The sequence below is a fragment of the Neofelis nebulosa genome, chromosome 10 (assembly GCF_028018385.1).
Source record: "Neofelis nebulosa isolate mNeoNeb1 chromosome 10, mNeoNeb1.pri, whole genome shotgun sequence".
Taxonomy (NCBI): Eukaryota; Metazoa; Chordata; class Mammalia; order Carnivora; family Felidae; genus Neofelis; species Neofelis nebulosa.
The window spans coordinates 33,265,449-33,287,235 of NC_080791.1; positions in this window are offsets into that span (position 1 = coordinate 33,265,449).

Sequence of the window (21,787 nt, forward strand, 5' to 3'; positions counted from 1 at the left end):
ACCTTATGAAGATAAAAAGCTTCTGCACAGCAAAGGAAACAACCAACAAAACTAAAAGGCAACCAACGGAATGGGAAAAGACACTTGCAAATGCATATCGGACAAAGGGCTAGTATCCAAAATCTATAAAGAGCTCATCAAACTCCACACCCGAAAAACAAATAATCCAGTGAAGAAATGGGCAGAAAGCATGAATAGACACTTCTCTAAAGAAGACATCCGGATGACCAACAGGCACATGAAAAGATGCTCAACGTCGCTCCTCATCAGGGAAATACAAATCAAAACCACACTCAGATATCACCTCATGCCAGTCAGAGTGGCCAAAATGAACAAATCAGGAGACTATAGATGCTGGTGAGGATGTGGAGAAATAGGAACCCTCTTGCAGTGTTGGTGGGAATGCAAATTGGTGCAGCCGCTCTGGAAAACAGTGTGGAGGTTCCTCAGAAAATTAAAAATAGACCTACCCTATGACCCAGCAATAGCACTACTAGGAATTTATCCAAGGGATACAGGAGTACTGATGCGTAGGGGCACTTGTACCCCAATGTTTATAGCAGCACTCTCAACAATAGCCAAATTATGGAAAGAGCCTAAATGTCCATCAACTGATGAATGGATAAAGAAATTGTGGTTTATATACACAATGGAGTACTACATGGCAATGAGAAAGAACAAAATATGGCCCTTTGTAGCAACGTGGATGGAAGTGGAGAGTGTGATGCTAAGTGAAATAAGCCATACAGAGAAAGACAGATACCATATGTTTTCACTCTTATGTGGATCCTGAGAAACTTAACAGAAACCCATGGGGGAGGGGAAGGAAAAAAAAGAGGTTAGAGTGGGAGAGAGGCAAAGCATAAGAGACTCTCAAAAACTGAGAACAAACTGAGGGTTGATGGGGGTGGGAGGGAGGGGAGGATGGGTGATGGGTATTGAGGAGGGCACCTTTTGGGATGAGCACTGGGTGTTGTATGGAAACCAATTTGACAATAAATTTCATATATTGAAAAAAACTTGTTAAAGAATTGAAATATAATGTCTAAACTGTTTATTGAAGTCTTTAGTAAGCATTCATTATATATCATTAATATTTTTAACTTATTGACAAAAGTCACAAAATTATTAAGTAACAGAGATGGCTTTTTTTTTTTTTTACTGTATCAAGTTCTCAGAGCAAATAGGACTCAAAGGTGAAAGAGCTATCAATAATACTGAGGGCTGGGCACCCATCCCAAATTGAAGACAAAGAAAAGAAGTCATTGAATTTGATGATAATCAGAATAATTAGGGCAGAATCAGATTGTAAGAGGAATTGGAGAGTGAGTGGAAGCAACAGGTAATGTGTATCAATTTGAAAAACTTGGCAATAAAAGAAAAGTGAGAAAAGATGGTATATAGAGAAAGCAGTAGGTTGAAGCCTTTTTGTTTTCCTGGGATGGAGAAAAATGGTGCACATGTATAAACCCAGAGAAAAGTACCACAGGAGTAAGCCGACTGGAAGATGCAAATGAACCCAAAGGAGTAATAAAGGGAGCTGTGGTCTGGAGCAGGATAAAAGGAAGAGCGCAATAACAGGAGGTGTGAGCCTTTGAAATGGAGGTGATATCTACTTGATAGGATGTCAATAAAAGGGTAAGTAAAGATCAGAGTTTTGTTGAAATAGAGAGGATAAAATTTCAGTTGCTTATTCCATTGAGAAATCTTTGCTTTCTTGTCTTTCTCTGGCATACCTGCCCTGCAAAATCCCATCACATATTTGCTCAGCTTCTACACAAGGCTGTTGAGTGCAGCAAAATAACTAAAACCTTATTAGAATAAAGACAGTCAACCACATATATTGTCCTATTTTTCCCTGCTAAGCTCCTCTCACATTGCCTATGTTCCCAAATCCTATTTTTCAAATTGTCTAGAGTTTTCTTGGGCTTCTTTTCCATCACATCTGCCTCATCCTCTCAGCCAATGATTTGTCTTCCTCTTTCAATGTCTTTAATCTTGATCCTTTCCTTTTATCTGACAGTGTACAGAATAATTAATTGGTTCCCTGTCATTCTCCAAAGTGAGCACTGAAGTTGTTTTTAATATGGATTTTAAAACTGTGTTTTAATCCATTGAAATTATTATTCTTTTTGATGTTCAAATTATTCCATTCTTGGCTAGAGGGAATGCTTCAAGTTGGACTCTTATCCTCCTGCTACTACCCCAATAATCATTAGAAGTTGTTTTGTTTTCCAGTGTGACAAAATTTCTAGGTCCATGTTGTACATATTTTGTCTGAGCCCAGGATGAACCATTTACCCAGGAAGCTTTTATTTTTATTTTTAAGTATTTTGGAGATTGCAATCTGGAAGTTACAGATACTCAGAATTGCAGAGGTTTTTTTTTTTTTTTAATTCTCTTTTAAAGCACTCTCCTTTGGTTTCCAATACACCACTCTTCTCAAAAATTTCCCTACCTTATCTGGACATTTCTTCCTAGTCTTTATAAATGTTGATTTCCACCATTATTTCAATAAAGACAGCCTCTCTGTGTGATCATATCCATTTCTCTAGCTTAAACTTTACCCATGTGCCAATCTCTCAATCTGAGCTACTAGCAGACATTTCTCTTATAAACTCTATATTCCTTATCACACTTCCTACTTTTTTTAAATTAAAGTTTATTCATTTATTTTAACAGAGAGAGAGAGTGAATAGAGATAGAGGGAGAGAGAATCCTAAGTAGACTCTGCACCATTAGCTCAGAGCCCAGTGTAGGTTTCAAACCCATGAAACATGACCTGAGTTGAAATCAAGAACCAGATGTTTAACCAACTGAGCCACCCAGGCACCCCCATACTTCCCAGTTCTAATAGCTCTCTGTAGTTTTCCCCATCCATCTGGAATTTATTGCAAATATTTATTAAATTATAGAATGAACAAGTGGGAAAAGCTGAATAAATTAATATGTTTCTTCCTTAATTTCTTGATAGAGGAATTAGATCAAGGACTGAGAGTGAAAGGAGGGGTAAGGAAAAGGACTTGAAGGTAGGGAATGCTTAGTATAATTATTGTAGTTACAGTGCTGGGGAATTCAGTAAAGAAAATCTAGAAGTGATCTGGCAAGCTCTTAGGGTCTTATGTAAATATTAAACTTTAATGTTGACAATAAAAAGGACACATGTTATTTAGAGGCTATAGCCTAAGCAAAGAAAGGAGATTGATGTGGAGAAATTCTACTAATTTGCCTGTGCTCCTAGAAGTGTGCTGAATTCAATTTTATACCTCTGTACTGTGAGATTTGGACACTTGTGAAATTAAAAAACACTGTGTTTTCACATATGATTGATAGTATATTGATAATGCAAGACTTGGTTTTCCTCAGCTAACTACAAAAAACAGTTTGCATGGATTTTTCCAACACCTAATTATCTTGGTCTTTGACCTCTATTGTTTCTGATGAGAAATTAGTAGGTATGCAAATGGTTGTCCCCTAAATGAAATCTATAATTTTTTTCTCTAGATACTTTCACGGTATTCTCTTTAGTTTTGATTTTTAATTTTTTTTTTTTTAGCAGTTTGTCTATGATGTGTCTAAGTATATCACTTTTTGCACTTATTCTACTTGGGCTTCACTGAAGTTCCTGAATTTATAAATGTATATCATTTACGAAACTTGAGAATTTTAAAGCTATTATTTCTTCAAATATTTTTTTCTGCCATTTTCTCTCCTCTTCTTTGGGGACTTCAATTACTGATATGTTAGATCCTTTGTTATTTTCCCACAGATCCCTGTTCATTTGGTTTCATTCTTTTTTTCTCTTTCTTATTCAGATTGGATACTTTTACTGGGTAAAGAGAGACATGGCCTTGTTACCAGTGATTGAGAGTGAAAGTCTGACTCTACATTAGACCCCCTCTGACACACTCCAGTAAGGAGGGGAAGAGGTGCCTTGTTTCCTCTGATGGGTGTAGAAGTGATCTTCTCCTCCCATTGTCACTATCATAATTGGTGTGTCTTCCTTTCTCCATCTTCCAGGGCCTTCCTATTTTACATATAATATCCAGAGTTTTTAGTTGTACTCTGGGGGAGGAATAGAGAACCATACATGTACTTCATTTTTGTGGAAGCTGAAGTGAAGAATTTTCTAATTCAATTTTTGAATAGGTAGTATTTTTACATGGCACAAACCCCAGCAAAATATAACAAATTACATAATGAAAAGTCTCTTTCTTTCTTGTTCATCTTCTGTCCTATTTCTACTTTGCTGTCACCCAGTTTCTTTTCAGTATTTCTTTATGCATATGTAAGAAAAGACAAAGATTATGTTTTACCTCTCCTTTGTGCATAAAAGGTGGCCTACTATATGCAGTATACTGATCCTTCTTTCCCCTCTCTTAATCTAGCGATATGTTTTAGAGACCTTTTCATGTCAAAGGTATAAAGTACTTGTTGTTTTATATAGTTTCATAGATTTCCTTTGTATGTACAGAAGACAGGTATTTTCTGAACTTTGTTGGTAAGTTGTGAGTTTTTTCAACTAGTAATATTCTTTTATAATGTATAACCTATTAGTGTTTATTCTCAGTTAAACTGTCAGATGTTTGGGAAAACTTTGAGCCAGCTTGTATGTTTTCCTTTCTAGAATTGTTTATATGTAATATGTTTATTTTTAAGATAAAAAACATTTGTCATTTTCTTTTTTGTATGGTGTATTTTTCCAGATGATCTCAGGGATTCCATGAGTCTGACATCTTAGGAGAAGAAAAATGCCAAGTCTAATTATGAAAGTTACAAAGTATTTAGTGCTTTTAATTGTAAGAAATAGCTATGCAAGAAACTTTTGGATGTTCTCTTTCTACTTGCAGAAAAATTGTCTGTGAAGATATACTTTCCCTAGATTCCTGCCCTAATATATCTCTCTTCCCTGTTCCAAGGGCATAAGTTAAGTCAGGTGTACTTCATGTAAACCAATGCTGTGAATCGTCTGAGATTTTTGGCAAAAAAATGTTTTACAAGATTTGCTAGCCCTTATGAATTTGTCCAACCCAACTACCTAATGGTAAGAAATTGGAGGCTTTTGGTTAAAACATAAAAAAATCAGTTCTTTTGCCACATATAAGAAAATTACAAAGAAACAAAAAAATGTTCCAAGAGTTTTTTTATTTTTACTTTTGTTTTTTTTTCAGAGAAGAAGAGCTCTGTTTCAAATTTTCGTGGCATTATTCTCAGCTGTTACCATGGTTTCTGTGTGTGACCCTTACCACCTGATACAAGAAGGAAGGAATCATGATTGTAACGTTTCCTTCTATTTGTACATATAACCATAAGGAGTTAATGGTGTAACTGGAGGCAGCTGAATCAGAGTATAAGAATTTGGTTTATCTTAATGTGTCTTCGTGTTAGGTCCAAGGCTAGTGCAGAGTATGTCACAAAGCAGCCATTCAGTGAACATTCATAAATAAATAATGTCAAGGAAATTAAGCAAGGTGCTTTGAGAGTCTCAACTTGTTAGATCTTAATTGGCTCAAATGACGTGTCAAGGCACTTGTAGCTGACATACATCCTTTCTTCACTTTTTGTTTTTATTAGTAAAATCAAGATTTTTGTTGAAGGAAGATGATCCTACTCCAAACTCAGGAATAAATCCTAATTATCTTAGGATAATTGGCCAGTACCTTGCCAATGTTTGTATTAGTGATGGGCATGTGATATAATTTTGTTCAGTAAAATCTTAAAAAAATATATTTTTAATTTTAATTTCATTTTTAAATGCTTTCCTCCATAAACACACACACACACACACACACACACACACACACACACACCCCACCTGTAGAAAGAACCAGGCTTTTCCACTCCTGGAAATGGTACAGCTATTTTATCTGAGCTTGACTGAGGACAAAGCCAATTCTCTGGGGATGGCAGAGTTTAAAATATGAAGAATTCAAATACTTGATAGTGCTATGAAGCCCAGAATTTACCAGAGCCCTGTTATATATCATTTATATGACATAATGAATAATGAACTCCACATATTGTTTTAGTTACTGTGATTTGAGTTTTCTCATATTTGCAGTCTTGATACAATGCCTTCATATGCTACATTAAAAAAAAGAACACTGAATTATTCACTTGTGAGAGTGAACATATTCAAACACACATCGATCATGTAGATTTGAACAAGTAACAATTAAAAACTATATTTAGTTTTCATTTGGTAAGTCTTTTTTTTTTATTTTATTTATTTATTTATTTATTTTTTATTTATTTATTTTTTAATATATGAAATTTACTGTCAAATTGGTTTCCATACAACACCCAGTGCTCATCCCAAAAGGTGCCCTCCTCAATACCCATCACCCACCCTGCCCTCCCTCCCACCCCCCATCAACCCTCAGTTTGTTCTCAGTTTTTAACAGTCTCTCATGCTTTGGCTCTCTCCCACTCTAACCTCTTTTTTTTTTTTTTCCCTTCCCCTCCCCCATGGGTTTCTGTTACGTTTCTCAGGATCCACATAAGAGTGAAACCATATGGTATCTGTCTTTCTCTGTATGGCTTATTTCACTTAGCATCACACTCTCCAGTTCCATCCACGTTGCTACAAAAGGCCATATTTCATTTTTTCTCATTGCCACGTAGTATTCCATTGTGTATATAAACCACAATTTCTTTATCCATTCATCAGTTGATGGACATTTAGGCTCTTTCCATAATTTGGCTATTGTTGAGAGTGCTGCTATAAACATTGGGGTACAAGTGCCCCTACGCATCAGTACTCCTGTATCCCTTGGATAAATTCCTAGCAGTGCTATTGCTGGGTCATAGGGTAGGTCTATTTTTAATTTTCTGAGGAACCTCCACACTGCTTTCCAGAGCGGCTGCACCAATTTGCATTCCCACCAACAGTGCAAGAGGGTTCCCGTCTCTCCACATCCTCTCCAGCATCTATAGTCTCCTGATTTCTTCATTTTGGCCACTCTGACTGGCGTGAGGTGGTATCTGAGTGTGGTTTTGATTTGTATTTCCCTGATGAGGAGCGACGTTGAACATCTTTTCATGTGCCTGTTGGCCATCCGGATGTCTTCTTTAGAGAAGTGTCTATTCATGTTTTCTGCCCATTTCTTCACTGGGTTATTTGTTTTTCGGGTGTGGAGTTTGATGAGCTCTTTATAGATTTTGGATACTAGCCCTTTGTCCGATGTGTCATTTGCAAATATCTTTTCCCATTCCGTTGGTTGCCTTTTAGTTTTGTTGGTTGTTTCCTTTGCTGTGCAGAAGCTTTTTATCTTTATAAGGTCCCAGTAATTCACTTTTGCTTTTAATTCCCTTGCCTTTGGGGATGTGCCGAGTAAGAGATTGCTACGGCTGAGGTCAGAGAGGTCTTTTCCTGCTTTCTCCTCTAAGGTTTTGATGGTTTCCTGTCTCACATTCAGGTCCTTTATCCATTTTGAGTTTATTTTTGTAAATGGTGTGAGAAAGTGGTCTAGTTTCAACCTTCTGCATGTTGCTGTCCAGTTCTCCCAGCACCATTTGTTAAAGAGACTGTCTTTTTTCCATTGGATGTTCTTTCCTGCTTTGTCAAAAATGAGTTGGCCATACGTTTGTGGGTCTAGTTCTGGGGTTTCTATTCGATTCCATTGGTCTATGTGTCTGTTTTTATGCCAATACCATGCTGTCTTGATGATGACAGCTTTGTAGTAGAGGCTAAAGTCTGGGATTGTGATGCCTCCTGCTTTGGTCTTCTTCTTCAAAATTACTTTGGCTATTCGGGGCCTTTTGTGGTTCCATATGAATTTTAGGATTGCTTGTTCTAGTTTCAAGAAGAATGCTGGTGCAATTTTGATTGGGATTGCATTGAATGTGTAGATAGCTTTGGGTAGTATTGACATTTTGACAATATTTATTCTTCCAATCCATGAGCAGGGAATGTCTTTCCATTTCTTTATATCTTCTTCAATTACCTTCATAAGCTTTCTATAGTTTTCAGCATACAGATCTTTTACATCTTTGGTTAGATTTATTCCTAGGTATTTTATGCTTCTTGGTGCAATTGTGAATGGGATCAGTTTCTTTATTTGTCTTTCTGTTGCTTCATTGTTAGTGTATAAGAATGCAACTGATTTCTGTACATTGATTTTGTATCCTGCAACTTTGCTGAATTCATGTATCAGTTCTAGCAGACTTTTGGTGGAGTCTATCGGATTTTCCATGTATAATATCATGTCATCTGCAAAAAGCGAAAGCTTGACTTCATCCTTGCCAATTTTGATGCCTTTGATTTCCTTTTGTTGTCTGATTGCTGATGCTAGAACTTCCAGCACTATATTAAACAACAGCGGTGAGAGTGGGCATCCCTGTCGTGTTCCTGATCTCAGGGAAAAAGCTCTCAGTTTTTCCCCATTGAGGATGATGTTAGCTGTGGGCTTTTCATAAATGGCTTTTATGATCTTTAAGTATGTTCCTTCTATCCCGACTTTCTCAAGGGTTTTTATTAAGAAAGGGTGCTGGATTTTGTCAAAGGCCTTTTCTGCATCGATTGACAGGATCATATGGTTCTTCTCTTTTTTTTTGTTAATGTGATGTATCACGTTGATCGATTTGCGAATGTTGAACCAGCCCTGCATCCCAGGAATGAATCCCACTTGATCATGGTGAATAATTCTTTTTATATGCTGTTGAATTCGATTTGCTAGTATCTTATTGAGAATTTTTGCATCCATATTCATCAGGGATATTGGCCTGTAGTTCTCTTTTTTTACTGGGTCTCTGTCTGGTTTAGGAATCAAAGTAATACTGGCTTCATAGAATGAGTCTGGAAGTTTTCCTTCCCTTTCTATTTCTTGGAATAGCTTGAGAAGGATAGGTATTATCTCTGCTTTAAACGTCTGGTAGAACTCCCCTGGGAAGCCATGTGGTCCTGGACTCTTATTTGTTGGGAGATTTTTGATAACCGATTCAATTTCTTCGCTGGTTATGGGTCTGTTCAAGCTTTCTATTTCCTCCTGATTGAGTTTTGGAAGAGTGTGGGTGTTTAGGAATTTGTCCATTTCTTCCAGGTTGTCCAGTTTGTTGGCATATAATTTTTCACAGTATTCCCTGATAATTGTTTGTATCTCTGAGGGATTGGTTGTAATAATTCCATTTTCATTCATGATTTTATCTATTTGGGTCATCTCCCTTTTCTTTTTGAGAAGCCTGGCTAGAGGTTTGTCAATTTTGTTTATTTTTTCAAAAAACCAACTCTTGGTTTCGTTGATCTGCTCTACAGTTTTTTTAGATTCTATATTGTTTATTTCTGCTCTGATCTTTATGATTTCTCTTCTTCTGCTGGGTTTAGGCTGTCTTTGCTGTTCTGCTTCTATTTCCTTTAGGTGTGCTCTTAGATTTTGTATTTGGGATTTTTCTTGTTTCTTGAGATAGGCCTGGATTGCAATGTATTTTCCTCTCAGGACTGCCTTCGCTGCATCCCAAAGAGTTTGGATTGTTGTATTTTCGTTTTCGTTTGTTTCCATATATTTTTTAATTTCTTCTCTAATTGCCTGGTTGACCCACTCATTCGTTAGTAGGGTGTTCTTTAACCTCCATGCTTTTGGAGGTTTTCCAGACTTTTTCCTGTGGTTGATTTCAAGCTTCATAGCATTGTGGTCTGAAAGTATGCATGGTATAATTTCAATTCTTGTAAACTTATGAAGGGCTGTTTTGTGACCCAGTATATGATCTATCTTGGAGAATGTTCCATGTGCACTTGAGAAGAAAGTATATTCTGTTGCTTTGGGATGCAGAGTTCTAAATATATCTGTCAAGTCCATCTGATCCAATGTATCATTCAGGGCCCTTGTTTCTTTATTGACTGTGTGTCTAGATGATCTATCCATTTCTGTAAGTGGGGTGTTAAAGTCCCCTGCAATTACCACATTCTTATCAATAAGGTTGCTTATGTTTATGAGTAACTGTTTTATATATCTGGGGGCTCCGGTATTTGGCGCATAGACATTTATAATTGTTAGCTCTTCCTGATGGATAGACCCTGTAATTATTATATAATGCCCTTCTTCATCTCTTGTTACAACCTTTAATTTAAAGTCTAGTTTGTCTGATATAAGTATGGCTACTCCAGCTTTCTTTTGGCTTCCAGTAGCATGATAAATAGTTCTCCATCCCCTCACTCTCAATCTAAAGGTGTCCTCAGATCTAAAATGAGTCTCTTGTAGACAGCAAATAGATGGGTCTTGTTTTTTTATCCATTCTGATACCCTATGTCTTTTGGTTGGCGCATTTAATCCATTTCCATTCAGTGTTATTATAGAAAGATACGGGTTTAGAGTCATTGTGATGTCTGTATGTTTTATGCTTGTAGTGATGTCTCTGGTACTTTGTCTCACAGGATCCCCCTTAGGATCTCTTGTAGGGCTGGTTTCATGGTGACAAATTCCTTCAGTTTTTGTTTATTTGGGAAGACCTTTATCTCTCCTTCTATTCTAAATGACAGACTTGCTGGATAAAGGATTCTCGGCTGCATATTTTTTCTGTTTAGCACACTGAAGATATCGTGCCAAGCCTTTCTGGCCTGCCAAGTTTCAAAGGAGAGATCAGTCACGAGTCTTATAGGTCTCCCTTTATATGTGAGGGCACGTTTATCCCTTGCTGCTTTCAGAATTTTCCCTTTATCCTTGTATTTTGCCAGTTTCACTATGATATGTCGTGCAGAAGATCGATTCAAGTTACGTCTGAAGGGAGTTCTCTGTGCCTCTTGGATTTCAATGCCTTTTTCCTTCCCCAGTTCAGGGAAGTTCTCAGCTATAATTTCTTCAAGTACCCCTTCAGCACCTTTCCCTCTCTCTTCCTCCTCTGGGATACCAATTATGCGTATATTATTTCTTTTTAGTGTATCACTTAGTTCTCTAATTTTCCCCTCATACTCCTGGATTTTTTTATCTCTCTTTCTTTCAGCTTCCTCTTTCTCCATAACTTTATCTTCTAGTTCACCTATTCTCTCCTCTGCCTCTTCAATCCGAGCCGTCGTGGTTTCCATTTTGTTTTGCATTTCGTTTAAAGCGTTTTTCAGCTCCTCGTGACTGTTCCTTAGTCCCTTGATCTCTGTCGCAAGAGATTCTCTGCTGTCCTGTATACTGTTTTCAAGCCCAGCGATTAATTTTATGACTATTATTCTAAATTCACTTTCTGTTATATTATTTAAGTCCTTTTTGATCAGTTCATTAGCTGTTGTTATTTCCTGGAGATTCTTCTGAGGGTATTTCTTCCGTTTGGTCATTTTGGATAGTCCCTGGAGCGGTGAGGACCTGCAGAGCACTTCCCCCGTGCTGTGGTGTATAACTGGAGTTGGTGGGTGGGGCCGCAGTCAGACCTGATGTCTGCCCCCAGCCCACCGCTGGGGCCACAGTCAGACTGGTGAGTGCCTTCTCTTCCCCTCTCCTAGGGGCGGGATTCACTGTGGGGTGGCGTGGCCCGTCTGGGCTACTTGCACACTGCCAGGCTTGTGGTGCTGGGGATCTGGCGTATTAGCTGGGGTGGGTAGGCAAGGTGCACGGGGGCGGGAGGGGCAGGCCTAGCTCGCTTCTCCTTAGGTGATCCACTTCAGGAGGGGCCCTGTGGCAGCGGGAGGGAGTCAGATCCGCTGCCGGAGGTTTGGCTCCGCAGAAGCACAGAGTTGGGTGTTTGCGCGGAGCGAGCAAGTTCCCTGGCAGGAACTGGTTCTCTTTGGGATTTTGGCTGGGGGATGGGCGGGGGAGATGGCTCTGGCGAGCACCTTTGTTCCCCGCCAAGCTGAGCTCTGCCGTCCGTCCGGGGGCTCAGCAGCTCTCCCTCCCTTTGTCCTCCAGCCTTCCTGCTTTCTGAGCAGAGCTGTTAACTTATGACCTCCCAGACGCTAAGTCGCGCTTGCTGTCAGAACACAGTCCGTCCGGCCCCTCCGCTTTTGCCAGCCCGACTCGGGGGCTATGCTTGGCCGGCGAGCCGCCCCTCCGCCCCGGCTCCCTCCCGCCAGTCCGTGGAGCGCGCACCGCCTCGCCGCCCTTCCTACCCTCTTCCGTGGGCCTCTCGTCTGCGCTTGGCTCCGGAGACTCCGTTCTGCTAATCCTCTGGCGGTTTTCTGGGTTCTTTAGGCATGTGTAGGTGGAATCTAAGTGATTAGCAGGACGCGCGGTGAGCCCAGCGTCCTCCTACACCGCCATCTTCCGGAACTCCTCATTTGGTAAGTCTTCTAAAGAAACATGGATTTTAAACTAATATGGAATTATTTGATGAATATAATGTTACAATTTCAGAAGTTATTCACAGATTTTGAAGAATAAAAGACATACTTTTTGATTATTTTGTAATCCTCTAGATGTTCCTGAATTACCATACATCTTTTCAAACAGCATAATTTACTTTCAAGGCAATCTGAGAGGTGAAGGAGAACTCTATTCATCAAGAAGAGAAAATTTTTATCAAATTTTGGGACAAAGTTTATGAATTTCTAGATTCAACTGGAATTTCTGACTATGTGATAAAACCAAGAGATGTTTGAACTAATATGGTCTTTGAAAATGTATTTTCTTAAAAATTTACAGAACTCAAAACTGAGTACTGTATCTACTGATGTAAATCCAAAATCAAAATTCAAGTTTTGACCCATGAGCATTTTTATAGTTCTAGTTTTATAGTTCTTATTTTTATAGTTTTATAGAAGAGTTTAGTTCAGTCTGTTAAATATCACCATTCTTATTGATTAATCATGGTTGATCAATGACTAGCACCAGGCCACTCAATGTGGCAACAATCCTTTCTAAGAAGTCTTCCTGATTGAAATTCCAGTGTATTACTTTTATGTCAGTACACCTTTCAACAACCTTGGGAATTTCACATCCCTTGTAATCCAAGTATGATTTACTTATGTAGGGGATTACTTTGAAAGCTAATATTGAGGAAGCAGTAATCAATAAGTCCATGTTATTAGATAGGCAATAGACGTTTGCATGGAGAACCAGAAACAGGAAAAATGCCTCTTAGTTGTATGATTTGTTACAAAATGCAATGAATTTATAAACATCTTATTGACATTGTGGGGGGAAAAATTATAAAATTTTCTGGTAACAATGGGATGATAATAAAAAATTAATTTGCTGGAGGTTCCTGGGTGGCTCAGTCGGTTAAGCTTCTGACTTTGAATTTGTGAAATCTTTGATATCTTCTGACCTTTTTTGGGTACAGTTTTATATTATACCCTAAAAATCCATGTTTGTGAAAAGTTTTAAAAAAATGTCTTCATGGACATGAACATATACCTATGTTCCACTTTTGAAAAATCTGGATTCTTCCTCTATACTTTTGCTTTTTGAATGTTTCTGGCTCTCCATGCAAACGTCTATTCCCTATCTAATAATATGGACTTACTGATTACTGCTTCCTCAATATTTTGCTTTTTTGCTTTCTGAATCTCATCCATGCCTAGGACTTTGTCATCTGTTACAAATGCCACCTGTGATATTGTGATATAATAAAAATATATAATTGGTCTTTGTCCCTAGCTCCTGTCACAGAGCTCCTAAAGCCTTTAAGATTTCCTGAATGATAAGGGTGAGAAGAACGTCTTTTATTATTCATAATAAGCTGCTTTCAACCATAAATCAGTTTATGTTGGTGAGGAGACTGTTGAAAGAATGGTTGCCAAAGGAACCAACAAAGTGATTAGAAGCTTAGAAGTTTCTCCCCACCCCCTGAGTTAATTCCAAAAACCAATGACTTAATCAATCATACCCACATAATGGAATTTCCATTAAAGCCCTAAACAAAGCAATTCTGACAGCTTCCACATGCCAGGAGGGTGGTGCACCCCGAACTCCATGAGGACAGAAGCTCCTGTACTCAGGACTCCTTTGGACCTTGCCTACATACATTTTCATCTGGTCGTTCATTAGTATCTTTTATAATAAATGAGAAATAGTAAATAAACTGGTAATAAGTAATGTTTTCCCTCATTCTGTGAATCATTATAATAATCAAGCCTGAGAGAGATTTATGGGAACCTCTAATCTGTAGCCAAGTCAGAAAGAAATGTGGGTAACCTGGTGGAACCAGTACTTGGGATTTTCATTTCAAGTAGGGGGCAGTCTTGTGGTACTAAGTCCTTAAGCTGTGGGGTATGCACTAACTCCAGCTAGTCACTTTCAGAATGAATTAAATTATAGGACATCCAGTTGGTGTCTACAGAGAAATAGAGAGTTGTTTGGTGTGGAAACTCCACACATTTGGTGTTGGATGTGTTGTGAGTAGAAAAACAGTTTTCTATGGGGTTCCTGGGTGGCTGAGTCAGTTGAGCATCTGACTCTTGATTTCAGCTCAGGTCATGATCTCACGAGTTTGTGAGTTCTAGCCTGCCTCAAGCTCTGTGCTGGTAGCGCAGAGTCTGCTTAAGATTCTTTTTCTCTCTCCCTCTCTCTGCCCATCCCCTGCTCATGCTCTCTCTCTCAAAATAAAGAAATGAACATTAAAAGAAAGGAAGAAAAACAATTTTCTATATCTCTGACACCTTTACCTGAACATCCTATCAGTGCTATCAGTACAACAAATACAATATTTCTACAGTCATAACTCATCACTTGCATTCCTGAAAACCATTCCTCTATCAGATATTTCTATTTTTTTTTCAATATCCTTCTCATGGTGACTCAAGTTTGAAACCTTGGGGTTACTTTGATTCCATCTTCTTGTTTGCATTCAGAGTACAATCTGCTGACAAAATGAATGCATTTCCTGCTTCAGGTGGTACTTGAAATCAAACACCAAGCATTTATTAAGCCTCTCCATAAGCTCATTACTATGCTAGCAAAAGTGGGATATGCACAAGAAATATTGAATTTGATGCAAAAAATCACAGAAGATCATACACACAGGTGGTCTCACCACTTGTCTGCCAGTATAAAAAGTACCATCATTAGCTTGTTTAGCAAGTAGTCACCATATGCATACATATAACACAATTTCTATGTAGTAGGGGTTATGACTTAGGTGCCTAATTTGTAGGAAAAATCTATTGCAAGAATTTCAGCACTTTAAAAATGGGCATAAAGTATAATAGCGAGAAACAGATAAAAAGAACCCAGATAGAATGATCCATTACATTACTTGAAATATGTACTCATTTCACAGTAGAGTCTAGATATTAGATTGGGTCTATTAGCCTTCTTTGCTCCACCTGAGAATATAATCATGGGTATGGATAATCTCTTCCCTGCCCTGCCACATCTCTAAGAGAGCTTGGATTGGGTAGAAGAAATACTTTAATTTTTTATCTAGTACCAGTTACAGTCCATTATTTCAAAACTATCCTCTCCAAATCTCTTTTGAAATTAATTTTTGGCATTCTTACCAATTATTCATGCCATTGACTGCCAGCCTTTACAAATGATCAAAATTCAGGGTGATGACTACATGAACAGATATAGCCAATGGATCTGTGGATCCATAGGACTGGTATCTCCCTTCTGAGGCTTTGGGACAGAGTGGGGTGGGGATAAAGTTAGACATTTTAGAGGAGGTAATGTCTGAATTGACTATTAGAGAATATGTGCGAATCACTCAGTTGAAAGAGATTAGGGAGAACAGTTCAGGCAGACAACAGAATTGTAAAGGCTTAGAGATATGAGACAGCATAGCACTTTCAGATAAATGCAATTTCAGATATAGAGTAGAGTATGTGAAGTTGGAGAGGGGGTGTATAAATGAGACTTGACTGAACTGGATGTGATAGGTCAGGATATGAAGTTCCTAGGGGTGCCTGGGTGGCTCAATTCGTTGAGTGTCCAACTTCGGCTCAGGTCATGATCTTGCTGCTTGTGGGTTTGAGCCCCATGTCAGGCTCTATGTTGACAGCTCTGAGCCTGGAGCCTGCTTGGATTCTCTCTCTCTCTCTCTCTCTCTCTCTCTCTCTCTCTCTCTCTCTCCCTCCTTTCCTCCCCTACTCATGCTCTCTCTCTCTCTCTCTCTCTCAAAAATAAATAAACATTAAAAAAAAGAATATAAATTTCCCAATATGCCATGCTCAAGAGTTTCTGAAGAGTATGGAGAATCTATAAAGGATTCAGAGGAGAGATGTGACATGATTAAACATGTATATTCCAAGATCATTGCAGTAACCCTTATGACAGTGGATTATTAGAGGCTAAGACAAGAAGCAGATAATGTAATTAGGAGACTGTTGCAATAATCTAAACAAGAAATAGTGAGTTTTGAACAATTGCAGTGTCATTGAGAATGGAGAGAATGGAAGGATTCAAGAGAAATGTGGTTCCAGGAGTATAAGGAGTGAGAGACACTAGGTTTCTGTCTCAAGCAACTGAGAAAATACTGCTGCAACTAGAAGATAAATAACTGATGAAAGAGCCACACATGATTCAGCATGGCCAAATTTTCAGAAGGGCAGTTAAGGAAAATGATGAGGTAAGGCCCCTTGTTTCGATGGCCACTAGAGAATTTCAAGATAGTGACCTCAGTGAAGTGAGGGAGGAATGTAAACCAAATTATAAGGGCTTTAAGGAGTGAGTAGGAGACAGGAAGTGGACAAATTTGCCCTAGACCAGTTTTACTTTTAAACTTTTGGCAGAGAGAGGATGGTGAAACATAATGGCTAATGGGAGGAATAGCAGGGTAAAGGGAAGTATTATAATTAATTTTAAAAATTATAAATGAGATCTAAGTATGTTTGTAGACTGAGAGGAAGTATAAAGAAAGAGATTAAAGATAAAAAAATCAGAATAGTTAAAAGAACAAGGGACCAGAAGAATTAGGAAGAAACGGAGAGGATAATAAAAATGGTGAGTTTTGGGAACAATGACTATGATATCTCTAAGATAGGAGGGAAGGAAAAGATCATATGAGAAGAATAAAATGAATTTTATATGGGTAGAAGAGTGTGACTACAGAGGAGTTTTGAGGTGGAACAATAAGGAGTCAAAGCAGTTCATGTGAGCATTTCCTGAGGATGACACTTCATGCTCATGGGAATGCTTTGGTTTAGTAGTTGCGGAGATATGAATGGGAGTGAATGATGACTGACAGCCTCATGAAACATGTGTAAGGGCTTATTTGGGATCAGCTAGCATGAATTCATACAAGACTTTTTAGCATGATTTAAAAAACCTTTTTAATGGTTCAACTGCCTAATAGAGACCCTAAAGACTAGGAGAATACCAAGAAAGGGATCTGACAGTAGTTTCCTTAACTCCCATTTCTTATGCTATTCCTTTATCATCCATAATGTTGGTTTCTCAACTCATTCACATTTTTCAGGCTTATCAGAAGCTATGGGTCTACAGGCTGAAACAGTGGTGACCATTACAGTGCATCTACAAAAGAAATGGAGAAACTGAGAGGTAGTAAGTGAGCCAGAGCAGTGCCAGATAAGGAATCTTCTATAGCCCAACCACGTTAATGGTTGTTGTTTCCTGAATGGAATTGCTGTTTCCTAGGTAGAAAACTTTTGCTTTTTTCTCCCTCTGCACATTTGCTTATGCCTCTACCAGGATTTCCTTCTTTTTACCATCTGAATATACAACAGTTAAGATACACCTCAAATGCTCTCTCTTAGAAAACTTCTCTGATCACTTCACTTAGAACTCTCTCATTTCTGACTGTCTCTGGTAATATGCACAACTTTTACAGACTTCATCATATTTTGTGTTCCTTCATTGGTTGTTTTCATGTTTACCATCCTCGTTTAGTTTGGTGATCATTGGGCATAGCAACTATATTTGAAATTTCTTTGTATCTTGGACTAGAGACCATTATGTAGTAAATGCTCAATAATATTTGATTAAAAAAATATATAAAGCAAACAATGGAGAGAGCTGCCAAATGGTAACTATCTTTGAGAGGAAATGGTGTGTGTCTAAAGTTAGGCAGCCCTGAGTTTAAATCACAGCTTCTAATCACACTAATAGCTGTGTGATCTTAGACTAGCTGCATTAACACCTCTGAGGTTATATTTCCTTGATTATAAAATAAGGATAATAACTATTTTGCAGACTTGTTATTGTAAATGATGTAATCACCTAAAAAAGCATGAATCATAGTAAATACTCAGTAAAGAGTAGCCATTATTATTTGCTTTATATTCTGTATTTTTATTCTTAAAAAACTTAAGTAACACTGTAAGGCTTAAATAGCAATTAAGGAGGCCAGAAAGAAACTATTGATGTGTTTAAACTTAACTGGAAGAAACCCAAGACACTCTGTTTATAATTTGGACTTGGATCCAGTAAGCAACTGAGCACAACTGCTGGATGGATGCACCACAAGGATGTCAGGTGCACACTGCTCAGTGCTAGTGTTTATCCAGGGAGGGGTCTACACTTCCCACTCAAAAATAGCTTAATGAATAGATAGTCTGGGCTTCATTTCACTTAGTTTTATGGTTGACAGTGGCCAATTTGTCACAGGGAATAATCCTACCCTAACCAGATTGAGGGATCAATTCACCAAGGATTGTCTCTTTCTCATTACTAAAACGACCGTAAGTAGATGAAGTAATCTTTCTATTAAGCAAACATCTTTTACACTAAAAATAAATATCATGGTTAATCTGGAAAAATTCTTTTCCAAGGAGTTCTGGAATTAGTAAATGTCTTGTTGGGAGAGCAGCAGGGAACTAAGGCCTGCCACCCAAAGTGAAAACAGACCACAGTGCAATAGCAAACACTGGGGTAATTAGATGTGTGTATTTTGGGAATTACAAAGTTGCCAAGGAGAGATGCACTGTGATAGGCTGTTTAGAATAGAGTAAGTATTTTAGGGAAAGTAAAAAATATCCAGTTCTATTTTGCCAGACATCATTTGTAAATATAGTTCTATCCAGGGATGAAATATTATATGCAAACAAGTATGCCAATAACTCTTTTCAACAAACACTTGTCTAAACTTGGCTAAGAAACTTAACATTGTCAAGGGAGTTGTTGCAAATGATGTGCTTCTCTTTGCTAATATCAACAGCCCTGAGCCGGCTAAACCATGGTTTCTTCAGAGTCACTTCCTTGGAAGGTGTATGGGTAGACATGTGGGTGCAGCAAGCTCCGTGACTAGATTACTGGAGCTGGTAGTATTACCTGGTCATACAGAGTTGTAGCAAGTGCTAATGTCCTTTAGATGTCTCTGAAACATCACCCTCTGGACTCCCTGCTCCCTGGGCTCATGGCCTGACACTTCCTTTGACATATTCTCAGCTACCTGCAGTATCTACAGGACACCATGCTCCTGTTTTCCTCTCCAGCTCCTCTCTGCATGTTTTCCTCTGTCCCCACACCTGCTGAATTTTTCTTCTTGGGTGATTCCAAATTTTCCTTCAGGTCTCAGCTTTGACATACCTCACTTTAGAAAGTATTCCCTGAGCACATCCTAAGATGCCTCTCCTGTGTTCTTCCATACCACCTCGTATTTTCTCAAACATAGCACATGCCACATTAAATATGATGATTACCTGTTTGTCTATCTCCCCTTAGTCTAAAGCTCATTAGATCTCTATGTTAGATCTTGTTCATAGTTAAATTTTCAGTGCCCATCAAGTTACTTGGGACACAATAGGAGGTCAGTAATTATTTAACAGATGAATTAATAAATAAGTGTACCTCCCAACAGCCTAAGAATATCAAAAATTGATACGATGTGTTGGCATGATGCTAAAGAAATCAGTCATGATAGAGATGAAGCAAGATTTTGTAGAAATATTTTACTTTTGAAAAATAATTTATCTTAATTTATGGAAATGTTTTGCGAACAATATAAAGAACAATATAAAGAATACTCTTGAGCCACTCAAGAGTAAATTGTTGATAGAATGCCTCATTACCTCTAATACTTTATTGTGTATTTCAAAAAAACAAAGATATTTTCCAACACAACACATTATAGACAACTAGAAAATTAACTCAGATTACTATCTAATCCTCAGGCCCCATTGAAGTTTCACCAATTAATCAATAGTGTTCTTTACAGAAAATTGTTTTGTCCAGAATCACAGGTTGCATTTAGTCATCATGGCTGCTTAGTCACCTTCAATCTGTAACAGTTTTTCAGTCTTTCCTTGATTTCCATGATCTTGATACTTCCTAAGATTTATGGGTCAGTTTTTTTGGAAGGGTGGAGGGGGGTTAGTATAATATCCTCCTTTCTGGATATGAAAGATGTTTTTCATGATTAAGATTAGATTAGATTGACAGGAATATCACAGAAACAATGTTGAATTCTTATATTTGTGTTTTATCAGCTGACACATAATTTTAATTTGTCCCATTATTGGTGATGTTAGTGCTCATTACTTAACTAAGGTAGTGTCAGCCAGGCTTCTCTAAAGTTACTTCTTTCCTCCCACCTTGTAATTAAGAAATTTTTGGAGAGGTATTTTGAGACAATGTAATACCTTGTTTCTCAACAAAATTTCCATGTATGTATGTATGCATGTAGGTCAATCAAGGTAGTTTTCTATATTAAGTTATGGGTTAAATCTTACTACTATCATTATTTATTTTGGTGCACAGATTGCCCAATATTTTGCCAATTTAAGCTTTTTTATCTGAATTATTGATTTCCTTTTTTTTATTTTACAGTCCATGTCACCCTTTGAGCATTTCCTTCCTTTCTGGAACAAGAAGATATTTCAAGCTCATCTTATACTTTCCTTGCTATAGCCCTGGAGTCAGTCATTTCTCTGTGGAGTCCTGCTTCATTTTAATGGTGAATGGTATTTATGGTATTTTGTTCGTTATGCTGGTGTGGTATCATTTATGTTAATTGTGTTCATTGCCATTGGGTACTGCTGTTCCCATACCCTCTCCTTGGATGGATCTAAGGAGTTTATAAAAATTCCATTTATATCTACATTTATTTACGCATCTATTTATATTATTGAAAACCATGATTTCGGGGCACCTGAGTGGCTCAGTTGGTTAAGGTCCAGCTTCAGTTCAGGTCATGATCTCACGAATTCATCGGGTTGAGCCAGGTGCTGACAGCTCAGAACCTGGAGCCTGCTTCAGATTCTGTGTCTCCCTCTCTCTCTGCTTCTCCCCTTTCTCTCTCTCTATCAAAAATAAATAAACATTAACAAAAAATAAAAAATAAAACTCCATGATTTCATAGTGGTATTTTCAATCTAACACCATAATGTTAGATGGTTTTTCTTTTCCAGATTTATAACTCCCTTTTACAACACCGAGAATCCTGGCTCCCATTATACTAAATATGTTTACTCAATTCCTCAGATTCTCCTGTATATAACCTATTTACTTACTCTGACTCCACACTCCTCCTGTACAGACACCTTTTGGGCTCTGACATCATTCAAGTTACCACTATTGCTGTTTCCTCCCATATTGTGTCAGGAGTGGTCAGTGTAATCAATAGAATATGTGACAGGTGATGGTATGTCATTTACATGGCAAGATCATAAAAAGCAAACAAGCAAATTCCAATATTGTGGCTTCTGTCTCTTTTGGCTCATTTGTGCTGGGGGAAAGCTGGTACCACATCATGAAAAGAGGTCCATGTAGTGAGGAACTGAGGCCTTATACCAGTGAACCATTTTCAACATTTTTTTTTTTTTTTTTTTTTTTTTTTGGGACAGAGAGAGACAGAGCATGAACGGGGGAGGGGCAGAGAGAGAGGGAGACACAGAATCGGAAACAGGCTCCAGGCTCCGAGCCATCAGCCCAGAGCCTGACGCGGGGCTCGAACTCATGGACCGCGAGATCGTGACCTGGCTGAAGTCGGACGCTTAACCGACTGCGCCACCCAGGCGCCCCTCAGTGAACCA